At 43.2% G+C, this 18,251-nt stretch overlaps 1 protein-coding gene across 1 annotated transcript in view; it reads left to right on the top strand.

The window, feature by feature from the left end:
* Positions 1–2,610: 2,610 nt before the first annotated feature.
* SDK1 (sidekick cell adhesion molecule 1) overlaps positions 2,611–18,251 on the top strand; it is a 553,308-nt gene continuing 537,667 nt past the window's right edge. The window contains exon 1 of the mRNA XM_053213474.1: positions 2,611–5,446. The gene's annotated coding sequence lies outside the window, so the exon portion shown is untranslated. The remainder of the gene's footprint in view (positions 5,447–18,251) is intronic.

Below are 18,251 nucleotides of genomic sequence, written 5' to 3'. Positions count from 1 at the left end.
CAGGACAGTAAGTTGATTTGAATAGTCTTCCCAAAGTATGTTTTGGGGTGCCTGGGCGGCCCATTCGGTTTAGAGTTCAACTCTTGATTTTGGCTCCAGTCATGATCCGGTTCGAGCCCCGTGTCAGGCTCTTCACTGAGAATGCGGAGCCTGCTTGGGATTCTGTCTCTCCCTTTCTTTCTTCCCCCCATCCTGTGTTCATGTGCACTCTCTCTCTTGAAGTAAATAAAAATTAAAAATAAAATGTGTTTTTACAGACATTTGGAGTGTCGTGAGCAAAAAGGGTTCTTGGTTAATTAAGTTTTGGAAATAAACAGGTCTTTGTTATAAGGCTTCTTAGAGCCTATACTATGCTTTGTGACTTCTTGGAGGGGGATACATTATGTGCTGTTTCAGAAGTATTTGGCCCTGGAACTGGAGTGGGTGTGCCTTGTTTGGTTCCCTCGGCCTCCTCTTCCTTTTTGGGGTGCTACCTGCCCAGTACTTCCTGCCCTGTTTAACTTAGAGCCCCAGCCCCGCCTGGCCCCTCACTGCGATGTAATTCTGCTCTAGGTGCCCCTCCACTTCTGAACTTGGATGAAATGCCACATCCACAGTGATACCAGGGCGGCACCCGTGGGGCTGGAGGGTGTAACCTGGAGCTCCTGGGGGTGTTAGCTCTTCCAGAGGTGAAGTTCCATCAGTGGGAATTGGGAGGGAACTGGGCTGGTAGATTTACCATCCTTTCTCCTTCCACGGACTCACACAGGCATGCTTCTGAGAACTTCTCAGAGACGTCCCACGTGCTTGGACATGTCTGGCAAGTGACATGACGCATCTCGGAGTCTGTGCCGTGGCCATAATGGGATGACCCACTAATTCGTGTCTTTCCTTACCTTGAGCGTCTGTTCCTGCACATCTTTCTGTCTAGCTTACACTTGCCAAAGTAAGTGTCAGCGTGTAGTCCTTGCCTCAGGCTCTGCTTTCTGGAACACCTGGACAAAGGCAAAATCCCTTTGCCATTGAGGCTTTGAGGCTGGTGTCTCCCTGGGCTCACTTGGGGCGGCAGCCGTCTGGTGGATACATGGGCTAGACTGGGGCACTGAGCGCTGAGGATGGCCAGCTTCCCAGTAGTGCCGGGAGAACAAGAAGGAGAGGAAAGACGCCTGGTAGGGAGTTGATGGGGTGAATCAGCACTGGGAGTAGAGGAGCCGGAGGGAAAGGTTTGTGGGGAGTCTGTTGCAGACGGCCGGGAGTGGGTGGTGGCTCAGGCTGTATGTGCTGACAGTGAGTAGGAAAAGACCAGCAGCGGGAACATGTAGGCACGATGGCTGGGTGGACGAGCTCTGGAGAGAGTGAGGACCGATGACAGGGGTGGTGCCCTGAGCACGTGGGGCAGCAGGTGTCACAAAGAAGAGGCTGACACTCAGCAAATGGTCACTAGCGAGTTCCCGCTGGGACAGGGGGTCGCTCTGGGGGTGCTAAGATTTGAAGTTCGGTACTGGAGGGAGGTGGGGTGGGAGCTAGAAGGTACGTCAGGGATGAGAAAAGGGTTGGGTAGATGAGACCAGAAAAACCTAAAAGCAGAGCGGGTGGTAGCCACTCTCGCCTCTAAAGATGTGCTGCTTTGTCAATGGGGAGGTACGTCTGTGGCTCTTCTGTCTTCCACGACTGGTGGCAAAGGGAGTACAAGGGGGGCTCATTTTCAGGGCGTCTGCCATGCCCGTGTTGCTAAAGGAGACAGAGCTTGTGGCTCTTTGTTTTAGCAGAAGCACCAGCGAGCTTTTGAGGAGGCAGATGTGGCTCCAGAGTGGGTGGGTTGGGGGCGGGGGGAGAAGAGAGCAGAATGGTTGTGTTTTATAAAGTGGGGAGATTGATTTCCGGGGCAGAGTGGCCTGGGAGAGCAGAGGGGCAGAGAGGTCTGCGGTTGTTAGGGGTGAGGGCAGAGCCGCTCAGTTGTCCTGTCTTGCAGTTGAGTGTGGCCACGCACAGCTGAGGGTCTTCGGCAGGAGGGAGTGAAGAGGAAGAATTTAAGTCACGCCAAAAAAGCGGGGAAGAAGGCTAAGTTCTTCTGGGTCAGCATGGACCAGCAGAAGAACCCAGGTGTGGGGCCAGCAGCTGTGAGCTGAGCAAGTGTGGCCAGCTGATATGACCCCAAGAACATGCCTTTGGGGATTAGCAGCAAAATTGAGGAGGGCTCTGGACCTCCCACAGGATGTAGGAAAGGACAAGAGAAGCAATTTTATTCCACTGTCCAAGGACAAAATAACCTTAACTGTCATCTGGATGTCATGGGGGATTTCTTAATGTTTGTGCAGACAAGAGGAAAGCACTCCGTGGAGACAGAGACACTGCCACTTCTGCAGAGGTGACCCGCCGGAGAGTGTGAGAGAGCCACTGTGATAAGGACGCCATAAGAGATTGTTTCCAAAGCAGCCAGGGTCCAAATGGTGTGCTAGCCCTGCAGAGAAGCAGTCGGTGTAACTGAGGGCTGGAGGAGGAGGAAAGGGCAGTGGGCACGGTGCAGAGGTTTGGGCATGGTGGGCATGGACCGGGGGTAGGTCAGGGAGGGATGCTTGGGGGTATGTGAGATCTTGTTGAGAGGGCTGGTTATGGGTCCAGACACAATAGCTAAGTCCTAACACAAGGAGGAAAAATTGAGAATGTGGCTGTCACACTGATGCCAAAGACAGGAGTATAAGAGTATGGGAGGAAGGGGACTGGGATCACCGGTTAGAGGGTTTGCGACTTCGAGCATTTGCCGCTGACATCAGGGCTCTCCAGAGAGAGAACCCACAGCGTGTGTCTATCTGAGACAGAGGGAGAGAGGGAGATTGGTTATAAGTACTGGCTTACATGATTGTGGAGGCTGAGAAGTCCCAGGAAGCATGCTGGACCCCAGCTTGGTGTGGTAGTTAGAAAGCCTGAGAGCCCAAGGGCCAATGATGGAGATTCCAGTAGAGTCTGCAGGCCCGAGAACCAGGACCAGCGAGGACAGGAGATCAGTGTCCCCACTCATCAGTCAGAGGCAAGGCAATCTACCCTCCCTCTGCCTTTTTGTTCTATTCAGACTCTCAGTGGATTGCTTGGTCTCCACCCACAGTGAGAAGGGCCATCTACTTTACTGAGTCTGTCCTTTCAAATGCTAATCTCTTCCCAAAACACCCTCACAGACACGTCCAGAAACAATGTTTAACCAGCTATCCGGACATTCTTTGGCCCAGTCCAGTTGACACATAAAATTAACCAGCACAGGGCTCCATGACCTTTCTTGGGTCATTACCTAGCTTTCCATGTGTTCGTCAGATCTCCACATCCAAGTCCTAAGCTTCTCCAGGGCAGGGACCCTGTCTTCTTTTTTGTGTTCTCTGTAGCTGGCACAGTACTTTCCATGTACTAAATGTTCAATAAAAATGTGTTGGACGGCTCATTGATCCAGTAAACCTATGTCTGTGCCAATACGGAATTGCTCTTGAAAAGCTATGGGTAAATCAATTCTTTGTAATTGGAATCTTATTTCAAATATACCAGGGGTGTTCAGCACTTAAAGGGATGCTAGGTGAATCTTTTGGGAACCCAAGAGTCCTTCACTCTGTTTTTCACTTTTTAAAGAAAAAGAAGGTGAATTACAGAGAAATGAAGTGACTTGTTACAATCTGTTTTGTTGGTCAAATTTAAGGTTTATGAAGGCAAATATCCCTGTTAATTTAGGAAGAGCGTGACTAGGTGAACAGCCTGGCTGTAGGGTTTATAATGTCAGATCAGTAGCATCATACCTTTAGCAGGATTTATTTTAATCTGCAGATACTTAATGTGTTGATTGAAACAAATCTATTTCAGTAATATACTAATGACTGTTGTCTATACTGAACAGTTTTGCAGTTTATGGCAGCTTAGGAAATAAAAACGAAGGACAAAGGAACATGCAAACGGAAGAAGCTCCTGGCTGAGAAAATCACTTACAAAAGAGCCTGGCTCAAAGCATTTAGTTTTTCTTCTGTGACTTGTGTGAGAATGATGAATGTGCTGGGTGGGTGCCGAGTCTCGGGGTCCTGAGGGTGCGCTCCCAGATTCATTGTGGAGGAGATGAAAATCTCTTCAGTCAGTAGCTCCATGTTACGCGTAAGAAAGACGTTGAAAAGATTTAGTGAAACCTTTTGGACACCTCACTGATTGAATTATTCATTTTAAATTGATCGGGTTTTATCAACATCTGTATTGGGTTGATTTAGTCTCTGCTTGCTGTGTTCTGGAATAAAGTAATTTATTAGATGTGAGAAACTTGAGAAGAGAAGCAGAGCTGCGTTGGGTTACTGTTTTTGGAAGATCGAAATAAAAGAAAGAAAAGAGTCAAAATGTGCGTTTGATTTGCTCTCCTTTGTCTTGATAGGCGTTTTCACATGACTTCCGCTTGTCAAAAATGATGTTGAAGTTGTCATTTACCACAAGAGGTACTTCCTTTTCGCTTGGGATTTTAGTTTCTTGACACGAAACACCGAATCATATATGAGGGGCAGAAGTTAATTGGTACCAGTACTGGCTAACGGCGGTTGTACAGACAAATACCAACTCATTCGGTTCTTGTCTCTCTGGTGGGGGCAGGCCTTCTTACCCCCACATTGTGGCTGTGGAAACTGAGACTCAGAGGGGTTTGATGGCACAGGTGTGTGGGTCCTTGGACGTCAGTGTCCCAACTCGCTGCTCATCGGCACTGTCTCTCGGGGCTGAGTGTCTTCCTTCAGTTTTTACATTTATTATTAGTGTCAGCTTCCGTGGCTACAGTGTTTCAAAGACAGTGTGATATTACTTGCATAATAATGTCTTACAATAATAAAATACAAATAATACTATTCGAGCCACCCGGAAATGTGGATAAATGGGGTCTTTGCATTATTCAGACTCAGTATTTGTGTTCCTCACAGTCTCTATGTAACCAGAACTGTGTGCTTCCTCAGCTAGGTGTTTGGTGCTAGGCCAGGACAGACGCAAAAGCCGTAACGAGTGGAAAGTCGGTTTTCACGTCAGCACAATCACAAATGTTAGGGATAGAGGTACCCTACGCATGGGTTTGGAAAACTGAAAACTGAAATTGAAAAACGTTGCTTGTGACAGCGGGCTTCAGGCTGTGCCCACAGAGCTTTGGGGGTACCCGTCTAGTTTCATCACCTGTTACAGGTGCTCCCAGGTCAGAATTGCAGTTCAGTGGATTTGAACGAGGAACACGCATGGTGTGAAGTTAAGAATAGATTGATTTAGACTTTTTACCCCCTTTTTTGTTCCCATGTCCTTTGATCGAAATGTAAATGGATAATGCTGTAGACAGAATACATTGGGGCAGATGTGGAATAACTGGAAAATCAAAGTCTGTGGAACAAACACAATGGAATGCTACGTGGCAATGAGAAACAATGAAATATGGCCTTTTGTAGCAACGTGGATGGAACTGGAGAGTGTTATGCTAAGTAAAGTAAGTCATACAGAGAAAGACAGATACCATATGTTTTCGCTCTTATGTGGATCCTGAGAAACTTAACAGAAACCCATGGGGGAGGGGTAGGGAAAAAAGAGAGGGAGAGAGCCAAACCATAAGAGACTCTTAAAAACTGAAAATAAACTGAAGGTTGATGGGGGGTGGGAGGGAGGGGAAAGTGGGTGATGGGCATTGAGGAGGGCACCTGTTGGGATGAGCACTGGGTGTTGTATGGAAACCAATTTGACAATAAATTTCATGTTAAAAAAATAATAAAAAAAAATTATATAACAAATTAGGTAAACTGTACCAAAGGGTGAATTGACAGTTGAAAATATGCTGTTTAGCTTCTAAAAAAATGAATACTTATGGGGCACCTGGGTGGCTCAGTCGGTTAGGTGACTGACCGACTCTTGATTTCGGCTCAGGTCACGATCTCACGATTTGTGAGCTCGAACCCCACGTGGGGCTCTGCGCTGTCACAGTTCAGAGCCTGCTTGAGATTTTCTCTCTCTCTCTCTCTCCTCTTTCTGCCCCTTCCCCACTCATGCACATAAAAATAAAATCAAGTAAAAATTAAAAGAGGAATGTTAAATAATGAAATCACTAAATCACAGTAATTTCTTGCTTTATGCAAGAGAGTTCCATTAATTACAGTTGAAAGTCAACATATTTTAGGGGAGATTGCTAATTTCACCTAACTGTGTGTGATATCCTTCAGCTCCTTCCTGGGGTTCCCAACCTCAGCCTCACATAGAAATCTCAGGAGAAACTTGAGAAAAATACTGATACCTGGGCCTCACGCCCAGACTCTCAAGATTTAATTGGCCTGGGGTATAGCCTGGGAAACAGCATTTAAAAAAAAACAAAAAACTCCCGAGGAGATTCTAATGTGCATCCAAAGTTAAAAACCACTGTTCATATTATAATCATTCTTTAATTATATTTGGTGATGTCTTTGTAGATCTCTGCATTTTAGCATTTTGATTTCAGAGTGTCCTCTTGCGAGGCAGGCAGCTGAGATCAACTGACTGGCGATTTAAAGGGCTGACCTTTACCTCTTAAGTTTTTATGTTTAGAGGGCAGTTACTGTAAGGATGACCCTTTTCCTGTTGCAGCATCATAATACTGAGTGCCAGGACCCAAGTTTCTGAGACCTCCCAATAGACCCCTTTCCAGCTGTTCTGAGCCTGCAGGGTACGGCAGGACCTAGCTGTTAATTCAGTACTTGCGTCTGATTGACGTGGGGAGGATCACTGGCCACCTAAGGGAGGCCGTACCATTATTAATTCCTTTCTGGATGTCCTTTGTGTGTCTGCCCAGAGGCCTTGGCATTGGGTACGTTGTGAAAGTCATAAAATTAAAGAAATCCCTCGTCCCGGCTGCTCACCCTGGCATACAGAAAAGCAATCACAGTAATGGCTGGGGCTTCCTCCTTCGAAAGAACATGCACCGGGGCCTTTGGTGTATTTCTTGGTAGAATTTGCAACGGGCCTGCGGTGCACTGATGGAAAAAGGCTAATGATTATGATGGAACCACTGCTACTGGAACTCTCTGAAATCTTTGAACACATTTGGTGGTGGTGGTGAGCGGTTATTTTTTAAATGCTTGCAAAATTTGTCCATAGTGAAGAAAACCTTTAAACTGGTGATTCTCAAACTTTTGCAGGTATATCAATATCAGGGGTCTAAAGTTTGAGAGGCAAAGATGTCAAAAATTCCCCCAAAAGCTACTTTTCTTAGATTCCCTGATACAGATTACAAACCAGGCTATTGATGGTTCTACGCAGAAACAAACCAATATATTTTTACTGTTTGTGGAAATAATAGTTTTGAAACTGGGAAGGCCTGTGTATAACTATCTGCTCTATTTTTGGAAGTAATAGAGGAAGTATTTCAACCTGATTACTGCCTGTGGCGTGAGGAATTTCTTAGTATTTGACTGACCACCTGCTGGTACTTTATTTCTTTAGAGCTCCTCGAGTCATTATAAGAATCACCCAACAGTTTGAAATGAAAATGATGTCTTACTATAAAATGTCAGCTATCTCTGGTAAAAAGATTACACGCCATTTAAAAATATAATTGCCATTCCCCACTCCCCTTTACGTCGATACGTTTCAGAATAACAGAATCCTTGTGTGATGAGAAGGAGCGTTCAAGTTTCGAGCCTTGCAAATTTGAGAAACTGCCTTCTATTTTAAGTCTTTTAATAGTCTAGATAATTATTACTCCACCTACTGCCCTTTTCTTTCTGTCTACCTCCTGGTCATTCCTGCCACATTTTAATGATGCTGTTTGTGTAGTGTAGTTGATGAATTCTGCCCCGCGAAGGTTATTTATTTATTTTTCCCTGAGCTGGATTCTGTTCTGTTTACTTATCTCGGTGTCGTGTTTCCTTTCTGAGCTGCCACAAGACATTCCTTTCCATGCCATTGTGTAAGGCACAGCGGGCAGGTGGGGCTCGGGGACTCCTGCTGCGGGAGCCCTGTTTGGGTAAATGTCACCGCTTTAGACAAAGAGGAACTTGGCCTAGTGGAGTCACAAATACAGTAACAAAATATAGATTGCCACATCTTAAACATTTTATCTGACAATTTTCAGGCCTGTGTTTGCTGTATGGTTCTGAAGCACTGACTGGTTTGCTGTAGGGTTTTTAGTGCGCTGCTTGTGAATATCCTTGGGGTGAAGGTGGAAAGGAGCCGCTGGGGATGAGTAACGTGGCATCCGTGCCCTCCTGCCCCCCTGCCCCCCTCCCTTCTACTGGCTGACAAGGAGCTGAGGCATGTACCTAGGAAAGAGAGCTCCTCTGTAAAAACATTGACCCCCATGCAAAGTAGCGTTGCAGATGGGACTCAACAGGGGTACGGAAGAGAGCCTGCCTCCAACGACCTGTGGGGGAAGGTATTTGACTTGAGTTAGTATCTGTGACAACAAGGTAGGGTTTAAGTATTCTTTTAAGAAGTCTTACTCATCTTTAGGCTTATTTCTCAACATTAAGAATGTTCTTAGACAGTAATGCTTCTTGACTCAGCACTCGGTGCCTCCAACAGGGGGCACTGGCGTTCAGAGTTCTACTCCCAGTTGTGGACCCTGGGCTTCCCTTTGTAGTGTTGAAGAACTGGGCAGTGTAGACCTTTCTCCATGGGCCGTCTCTTCCCACCTTCCCTCAAATGTTGCTTCAGTTGGAGACCTTGGTGGTTCTGAAAGTACTTACCTCATCCTTGTATAATTATCCTTGTATAATTCTGCTTGTTTGGAACATGATTGTTTCGAAGAAAACTCTGGGGACACCTTTTCATAAGGTTTTCCAACCCGTCCCCAGATAGCTCTGCTCGGCCTCGCCTAAGGACCTGATCCAAAAGAAGGTAACCCCAGCTCCGGGGGAAAGCCTTAGCCAGCTGTCCTTCCCTGTTTCTCTTGTCATCTTTCCTGTGTCCTCTCCAGTCTCCCTGTCCCTCCTCTTGCTCGCTGCCACTGCTAACACTCATGGTTGGCTCTTTTCAAAAGGACACAGGGCACAGTGAGCAAGAGAATAAATTTTGCAGACGTGTTCTGTGGACACAGGTCCTGACTCTGCCACTTGCCGGCTCTGTATCCCTGGGAAAATTCCTTGACCCTTCTGTGCCTCAGTTTCCCCATCAGTAAGAAAGTAAAAGTAATAGTACTTACCACACGTAGCACAAATAGCTATCATTATTTCCCAAATATGTTATTTTAACAGCTTTGTTGACTTGGAATGTATAACCATGAAGTCCATCTGTTTAAAGTGTCAATTCAAGGTTCTCAGTACGTTGAGTTGTGCAGACATAACCATACTCTAATGCAAATAATCCTTGAGCCTACTAGCAGTCCCTTGCCATCCCCCACCCCCCCTTCTTGCTCTGCTTCCCTGTCCGTCAGGTAACCACCAGTCTACTTTGTATGGATTTGCCCGTCCTGGACATTCGTACCGATGCAGTCACATGACATCTCGTCCTCTGTGACTGGCTGCTTACATTCAACATGGTTCAAGGCATGGGTCATGTGTTAATTCCTTTTTACTGTTAAATAAGATTACATCGCATAGATATACCAACATGTTGTTTATCCAGCCTCTTGACAGACATTTGGATTGCTTCCACTTTTTGGTTGTTCTGAATAATGCTGCTGTGAATGCATACGTACAAATTTTTGTGTGGACAAAACCCGCACATTTCGTTTCTCCTGGACACATACCCAGGAGTGGAGTTACTGGGTCACATGGTAACTCTGTTTTAACAATTTGGGGAACTGCCAGACTATTTCCACCTTATATACCCACCAGCAACAAATGAGGTTTTCAATTCCTCCATACTCTTCCCAGCACGTGTGACTGTCTTTTTGATTATAGCCCTTCAGGTAGGTGGTTTGGCATGGGTTATCTCATTGTAATTTTGATTTTGCTTTTTCTAATGACTGATGTTGAACATTTTTCATGTGCTTATTAGCCTGAATATACTATGGGTTGTAAAAAAAAAAAAAAAACTAGATATAAGATAAAAGATACAAGAAATATCAGCCCCTACTTGCTATAAAGTTTGTAACCATGACGAGAGTGAAGGTAGTTTGAGGTAAGTGTACTTAGTCCTATGTGCGTCTCATTAACAGTAAGAAAATGTTGGCCCTAGACAAAGCTAAGTGAGTCATCATTAGTGTCTAGAGTTTAATCGTTTCCTAATAGTTTTATGTGTAGAGGGATCATCTCGTTTGGTTTCGTCTCTCCTTGTGTGTTTTAATTTTTTACAAAGTAAATTGGCAACATGGAAAATGCCTTTTCTGCCACAGTGAGTTCCCATTTGTTCTCAGCATCTAGAAGATGGCAGTCAGATGCAGCCATTTTTCTCCCTCTTTTAAAGTTTTTTTTTTTTAATTTTCGTCTTGCATGAATTATATAAGCTATTCACGGGGCACTTAACAGTGGTTTTCTGTAGTATTGGGGTTTATGTAATTTTGCCTGTGGGAGATTACCTCTATTCATTTTTATGCCTCAGTTTACCCTAGCCATTGTTACCTGCGCGGAATCTATTGCTACAGCGCTGACCATCCTTGATGGCTTTTCTAATGGTGTCGATCTGCACATAGCTTGGTCTTGGGTAAGAGGCATATTTGGCGCATATTTTCTGGTTTTTGAAACAGAAGCATGAATCGCTCCCTCTGATAGGAAACTTGCCAGCGCTGATGTTAGTATTTCATCATGCAGTTATGTTCCTGTTCATTTTTTTAAAGTTTTATTTTATTTGTTTTGAAAGAGAGAAAGACTCCTAAGTGGGGCGTGGGGCTTGACCTCATGAACCATGAGATCACTACATGAACCAAAATCAAGAGTCGGACGCTTAACTGACTGAGCTACCCAGGCGCACCTATTTCTGTTCATTTTTAGTTTACATTCTGAACCAGAGGGCCGGTGGGCAGAGTGTGTGGTCCGGGAATTAATTAGGCAACAGAGGTTTGACTTTGACTCTACCACTTACTATCTTATGGTCTTGAACAAGTTACCTAAACTCTTTCTCAGTGTTTTCATCTGTATAATGGGCATAAAAGTAGGACCTCTCTCTGATGCGGTTGTTGTGGCAATACCTGCAATATTATTAAAACATGTCTCCCTTGGTACGCAGTAAATGCTCAGTGATTGTCCGACAGTAGTGTGAGTAGTACAAATAGGAACTCGAATCCTGTTGGCTCCTCCCTCTACCTGGGAGATAAGATGCACAGGAAGCGTTAAATGGTGGCGGAGGATTGAAGGTGCAGTAACAGGCAGCCGGCTCCTTAGCAGGATCGCACGGGAGCGTACGTGTTACTGTCGCGCACAGCAGTCGGTGCCTTAGAGCACTTGAGGCAGGGCCTGAGGAACGTGTGTCTCCGTCCTGAAACGGTGGATAGATGTACGCCATCAGGACTTGTGACTGAGGTGGAGTTTGGCAGTAGTGAAATTGACGGATAGTCAGGTACAATTCCCTGAGTTTTGACAGATGTGTGGCCTCACGCGGCCACCACGTCCGTCCAGATGGAGAACGATTCCGTCGCCCCCGCAGACTTCCTCACGCACGCCCCTGCCAACCGGGCTCCATCCCTGTAGACAACCATTTTCCTGATTTCTTCCCACACGGGTTAATTTTGCCTGCGCTTGAATTTCGTACAACGGCAGTCACGTGAGATGGGCAGTTTTACGTCTGGCTTCTTTCACCTGGCATGAGGTCTGGAATCCTTCACGGTGTTGGGTTGATCAGTTTGTTTGTCTTTATGGACATATGTCTCTTGTTTTCAGTTCAGGGCTTAATCAATAATGCTACGGTCAACTGATTCGTGTGGGCAATTCTTTGAGTGTTATCTCTTGGAGAAATATCTAAGCCCGGAATTTCTGGGTCATTGGGTAGGTATTTAATTTTATGAGAAATCGCCAAACCTTTTTGTCAAGCGCTTGTGTCATTTTTACAGTCTTTTCAGCAGCGGAGAGCTCGCCCACCTTTACTGCTGTTTGTTTTTCTCGGTTTTCACCCTCGTAGTCCATAGTGTCCCGTGATGCCAGGCACCTCCTGTGTGCTTCTGAGCTATTTGTCCATTTTCCTTTGCGAAGTCCACGTTCAGGCTGTTTGCTCCTTTATTTGTATGTCATCTTCCATCATCACTGCATTGTGGGCATTTTTATGTAATTGGTACCACTTTTACCAGAATATTGTCTTCCACTTTGTGGCCTTCATATTCATTCATTAACAATGCACTTAACAGTGCATTTGTTGTAATCAAACTTTTACTTGGAGATAATGGCAGGTTCACACACAGTTGTTAGAAGTGATACGGAGAGATCGTGTGTGCCCCTTTGCCCCTTGCTCAGTGCTCCCCGGTGGCGGTGTCTTGCCCAGGTGTTGCAACCAGGCTGCGGCCATCAGTGCTGTGGGCGTAGAAAGTCCCCGGTGTTACCCTTCCATTGCCACACCCCCTGCCCCCATTTCTGGTCTTGCAACCCACTAATCTGTTCTCCGTTTCTATAATTTTGTCATGTCAGCAGTGTTCCTCGAAAGCAGTCATGTTGCATATGCCCTTTGGGATTCGGTTGTTTCAGCAGAACTCTGGGGAGAGTGTGCCAGGCTGTTGTGTACCAGGAGCTTGCCCCTCGTGTTCCTTAGCAGGTGTGCTGTGGTTGGTACGGCTCTTGGCCTTTCGGAGAACACCTGGGTTGCATCCAGGTTTTGGCTGGTTCGACTAAAGCTGCTGTTAACATCTCAGACAGGTTACCATGTCAGTACAAGTCCTCATTTCTTTGGGATAAATTCCTAAGAGTGCAGTTGCTGGGTCTGTATGGTAGATACATGTTTCGTTTTATCACAAACCGTCCTGGTGTTTTCCAGAGTGACTGAGTGGCTCCACACGTCCACCAGCCATGCTCTGAGCGACCCAGTTTTGTCTGCTTCTTAGGTGATCAGCAGTTGGTGTGGTCACTGTGTTTTAATTTAGCCGTTGTGATTGATGGGTGTGCACTGATAACTTAGTATGCTTTTGATTCATATTTCTCCGATGATGAGTGCTCTGGAACATCTTTCCATGTGCTTATTTGCTGTCTGTAGATCGCCTTCAGTGAAATGTCTGTTCACACCTTTTGTCTATTTTCTGTTTAGACTGTTTGTTTTGTACTGTTGATTTTTGAGTGTTCTTCATATATTTTAAATGCCAGTCCTTTTTTAGATAGGTGGTTTGGACATATTTTCTCCTAATCTGTGCTTGTCTTTTTATCTTCTTCACGGGGACTTTTGCAGAGCAAAAGTTAAAAATTTTGTAAGATTCAATGTGGTTTTTTTTTTTTTATTGTTGGTTTTTTTTTTTTAATGTGTTTTTGGGGTCAGGTCTGAGACTCTTTGTCTCACTGTAGATTTTAAAGATTTTCTCCAATATTTTCTATTACAGTTTTTTACTTTTATGCCTAAACTCGTGATCCATTTTGAGTTCATTTTTATATGCAGTAAGAAGGTTAGGTGGAGGTTCATTTTATTTGACTTCTGGATGTTTTGGTTGCTCTGGCACCATTTGTTTAAAGACTATCTTTCCTCTCTTCAGTTTGTTTTACACCTCTATCAAAACTTACTTGGCTGTACTTGTGGTGTTGGGCTTTCTCTAGGTTCACTATTTGTTTCTTTGATTTAAAGTAGAGTTTCTCTGCCAATACCATGCTCATTCTCTCTCTCTCTCTCTCTTTTTATTTTTTGGCTTTTTTTCTCTATTTTTTTTTAAATGGTCATTCTGGGGTGCCTGGATGGCTCAGTCGGTTAAGCGTCCGACTTCAGCTCAGGGTATGATCTCACAGTTTGTGAGTTCGAGCCCCACATCGGGTTGTGTGCTGACAGCTCAGAGCCTGGAGCCTGCTTGGGATTCTGTGTCTCCCTCTTTCTCTGCCCCTCCTATTCTCTTGCTCTGTCTCCCTCTGTCTCTCAAAAATCAATAAAAATGTTTAAAAAAAATTTTTTTTTTAGTTCTTTTAACGTTTATTTATTTTTGAGACAGAGAGAGAGCATGAACAGGCGAGGGGCAGAGAGAGAGGGAGACACAGAATCTGAAACAGGCTCCAGGCTGTGAGCAGTCAGCACAGAGCCCGATGCGGGGCTCGAACTCACGGACCGCGAGATCACGACCTGAGCCGAAGTCAGATGCTTAACCGACCGAGCCACCCAGGCGCCCCAAAAATGTTAACAAATTTTTTTAGATGGTCAATCTAACCTGATTGTAGCATTCTACTCTTCAGGTGAAAACTTCAAGCATAGCCGCTGGCTTAGGTCAGGTCATCTGTGACATTTGATTTCATTTTTAAAGTCACTTACAATTTTTACCAAAATCAAACAGAATTGTTTGTGTCTTTGTGTGTGTAGCTTCTTTGGGATTTCCTACAGACACAATCGTGTCATCTACAAATAGGGACAATTTTATTTTTCCCTTCCACTATGTATGTGTTTGATTTCCTTAGTTTCTTCCTTATTTCAGTGGCTAGACCCTGAGTAAGACCCATGAGAACAGACATCCTTGCCTGGGTACCAAGTTTAAGGGAAAGGTATTCTGTTTGTAATTGTTGAGTGTGATGTTATTAGAGGTATGTTTTTCGTGCATGTTCTTTAAAAGATAAAGTTCCTCTCTAGTCCCAGTTTAGTGAGAGTGTTGTTTTTTTTTTTTTAATTTATGAATGGGCGTTGAATTTTGTCCAGTCCTTTTTCTACCTCAATTGATAGATCACAGAATTTTTTTTTTAGCCCATTGAAATGGTAAATTATGCTGATTGATTTTTCAAATTTTGAACCAGCCTTGCATACCTGGAATACATTCCACTCAATCTTGGCATATAATTCTTTTAATACATTACTTTATTTGCCTTGCTAATATTTTGTTGAAGATTTTGGTGTCTGAGTTCAGTAGAGATTGGTATATAATGGACTTTCTGGCATTATCTTTGCCAAGATTTTGTATCAGTGTAAAACTAGGCTCAAAAAATGAGTGGGGAAACATTTCTTTCTCTTCTGGTTTTTGGACAACATTGTGTAAAGTCGATGTTAATTCTTTAAATGTTTGATAGAATTCCTTCGTGGAACCATGTGGGTCTGGAGATTCTTCTTTCAGAAGCTTTTTAATTACAAATTCACTTTCTTTAATTGGTTACAGGACTATTCAGGCTGTAGATTTCATTTTGGTTGAATTTTTGTCGTTTATATTTTCTAAGGAATTAGTTCACGACTTCTAAGTTCTCAAATTAGTGAGTTTAAAGTTGCTCATTGTATTCCTTTTCTAAATGATGGTGAGATCTGAGGTGCTCTCTCCCCTACTCCATTGCTGGTATTGGTGCTTTGTGTCTTCTCTTTGTGTTTCATTCAATCTTTCCAGAGCTTTACCCTTTTTTTTCTTGAAAAACCTGGTTTTTGATCCATTGATTTTCTGTATTCTCTCTTTTCAATTTCATTGATTCTGCTTTTATCATTATTATACCTTTAACTTGCTTTGGGCTTACTTTAACCTTTTTCTTTTTTTGAGGTAATATATTATTTTTGATTTGAGGCTTTTCCTCTTTTCTAATGACATGTTTACTTTCACTGCTGCTTTAGCTGTGTCCCACGTATTTTGGTATGTTGTATTTTTACCTTCATTTAGTTATACAGATTTTATATTTCCTTTTAGAATTTCTCTTTGCCTCATGGATTATTTAAAATGTTGTTTACTTTCCAGGAATTTGGAAATAATCCTGTTGTCTTTTTGGTTTTGATTTCTGTTTTGACTCCATTACGGTCAGAGGATATACTCTTTGTGAATTCATTTCTTTTAAATATATTGAGTTTGGTTTTATGGTCCAGGATATGGTGCATCTTGAACAGTCTAAGGGCACTTGGGGAAAAAAAAAAACGTATAAATTAGGTGTGATACAACTACTGCACAATTTTCCCTCTCTGTCTGGACTCATTTTCTCCAAGTCTGATTGCATAGTTAAATTTGACATACCAACTAGGTATTCTTGATGGGAAAAATGGGAAGTCATCTATTTCAGAATAAAGTTATTTTGGAGCTTTTTAAAATCTTTAGATAATGAAGATAAGTTGTATTTTTGGTTTGTCATTTTAAAAGAATCTAGGATATTTGAATTTTAACTTCTTACCAAATTAAAATTGTTTCAATGGCTATTTAACTTACACGTTTCATATCTCTGGCAAAATTTTATTTTCTAAGGCAGCTGAATTTTTTCTATAAAATTGGTAACTTGGAATTATCTAATTATTGAGTCCCAAGTGTTAATTTTGCATTTTTGTGTGAAAATCACATATACTGCATTAACCAAACTCCCTATTTAACATGTTTGGCACTGAGCCCTGTAAACCCCCTCTTTTCACCCCATTTCAGGAAATGGCATCTCTCCTGTTTGTTTGAGCTCAAGTCTTGACGTTGTGATTGATTCTTCTCTTTCACTCACACCCCACTTCCTACTTCTGTGATTTCTGTTAACTTTACTTTTACAATATACCCTAAGTCTGGCTCAGTCTGCCTTCACTGCAACCAACATGGACCACGTTACCACTGTCTCTCCTCTAGATTCACACCACATCCTCCTGAGCTGTGGCCCAGCTTCTGCCCTTCCAGCCTTTTCCCAGCACGGACTCATATGAAGCAGTGAAAACCTGAAGCAAAGCATATCCCTCTTTTGCTCAGAATCCTCCAGTGACTTCCGAGGACACATAAAGCAAAATCGGAGGCCTTAAAGTGCCTGTGAGCTCCCCTGCCCTTACCTTTTCGCCCTCTTCTGTCCCTAAAGTGCCCTCACTCATTCTCCTCCACCCGCCACTGGTTCTCCTAGCATTCCTGCAACACCCCGTGCTCACTTCCACCTCAGGCCTTTGTACTCACTTGTCCTGCTGCCTGGAACGCTCTTTCCATCCCTAAGTGCAGGACCTCCTTCCCCAGCTCCTTCTGATCCCAACTCACTGTCACGGACCTGATCTTCCACATGTAAAATGCAGCCCTTTCCCCTGAATTCTCTTTCTTCTCTCTCACGGTTTTTCTATGGCATTTATCACTATCTGATATATAGGTATTTTTCTTATTATTTCATATATCTATTCCTGAAAACGTTCTGCACTCTATAAAACCATACACTAAAATAACAGAACTTACGGGAAAAGTAGTGTTCAGGGCAGACCACTGAAACCTATAGAGCTTTACAACCAGCACACTAATAAACAATAACACTCCTGACTTTCTTCATTGATTTATTGTTTTGATAAAAAGGAAAAAGCCTTCCCAGCTTATATATCTGCATTTACTTCTCTCAGAAGTGTAACGTGCTGGTTCTTAGAGCCCCCAAACCAGCCACTAGCACGAAACTAAGGAAGGTCGTTCTTTAATTTCAGGGTAGTTTTATTTGTTGCTGTTGTTGATAATTGTTTCCTTATAGTTCTAAGTGTTATTCTTCACTAAATGCTAAAGATGGTGATCACACTGTAGCATTAATATCCTGGGGAAAAAATCATGCATAAATAAATACAACTTTCATGTTATACTGATATCATTTCCTTATTTATCAACCACTTATGACGTAATTTACATAAGAGAAATAGGAGCTGTAGCAGCACAAACTGTACTATGTATTTTCCTCATTTCTTTTTTTGTTTATCTCCGTGAACTAGAATGTAAGCTCCGTGAAGATGTGATTTCAGTACTTTTTTTAAAATTCACATCTGTATTCCCATCTCATGGAAGTCCTGGTAGGCCTTTAATAAATATTTGTTGAATGAGAGAATAAATAATCATCAATATTTAGGTTTTGTTGGAATTCTGAAATAATTGAAAATGTGAACACCTGTTTTTCTGTAAATTGAAACAGCTTCTTTAGCTTAATAGTTATTGACTTTTAAGAGTATAACCTGATTTATGTGTGTTATTTTGAACGCCAGAAGTAGATGTACTTTGAATGACGTTCAAGTTTCAAAATTCCGTAGCAACATGCAATTTCATTCTTTGACAGTATGTTTTAATAAAAGCTAACACAAAAATTGTGTTTCTGTACCAGGGACTGTTCTAAGCACACATTGGCTAATTTCATCTTTGTGGGAACTCTCTAGGGTGGCAGTTCCCACTGTTGTCCAAGAACCTCTGGTTTTTGAGACTGAAACCCTTTCAAGGGCGTCCAAGAAGTCAAACACATTTTATAACATGGAGACTTTTGTTTGTGTTTACTATTAATACAGAAGCAATCATGAGGAAATTCCCATACCTTGAGCAGGTGTATCATGGTGGTGGCACCCAAGTTTCTTGGTTGACATGGTGT

The sequence above is a fragment of the Acinonyx jubatus genome, chromosome E3, assembly GCF_027475565.1.
Source record: "Acinonyx jubatus isolate Ajub_Pintada_27869175 chromosome E3, VMU_Ajub_asm_v1.0, whole genome shotgun sequence".
In the NCBI taxonomy this organism is placed as follows: domain Eukaryota; kingdom Metazoa; phylum Chordata; class Mammalia; order Carnivora; family Felidae; genus Acinonyx; species Acinonyx jubatus.
This window is presented reverse-complemented; position numbering and strand designations above follow the sequence as displayed.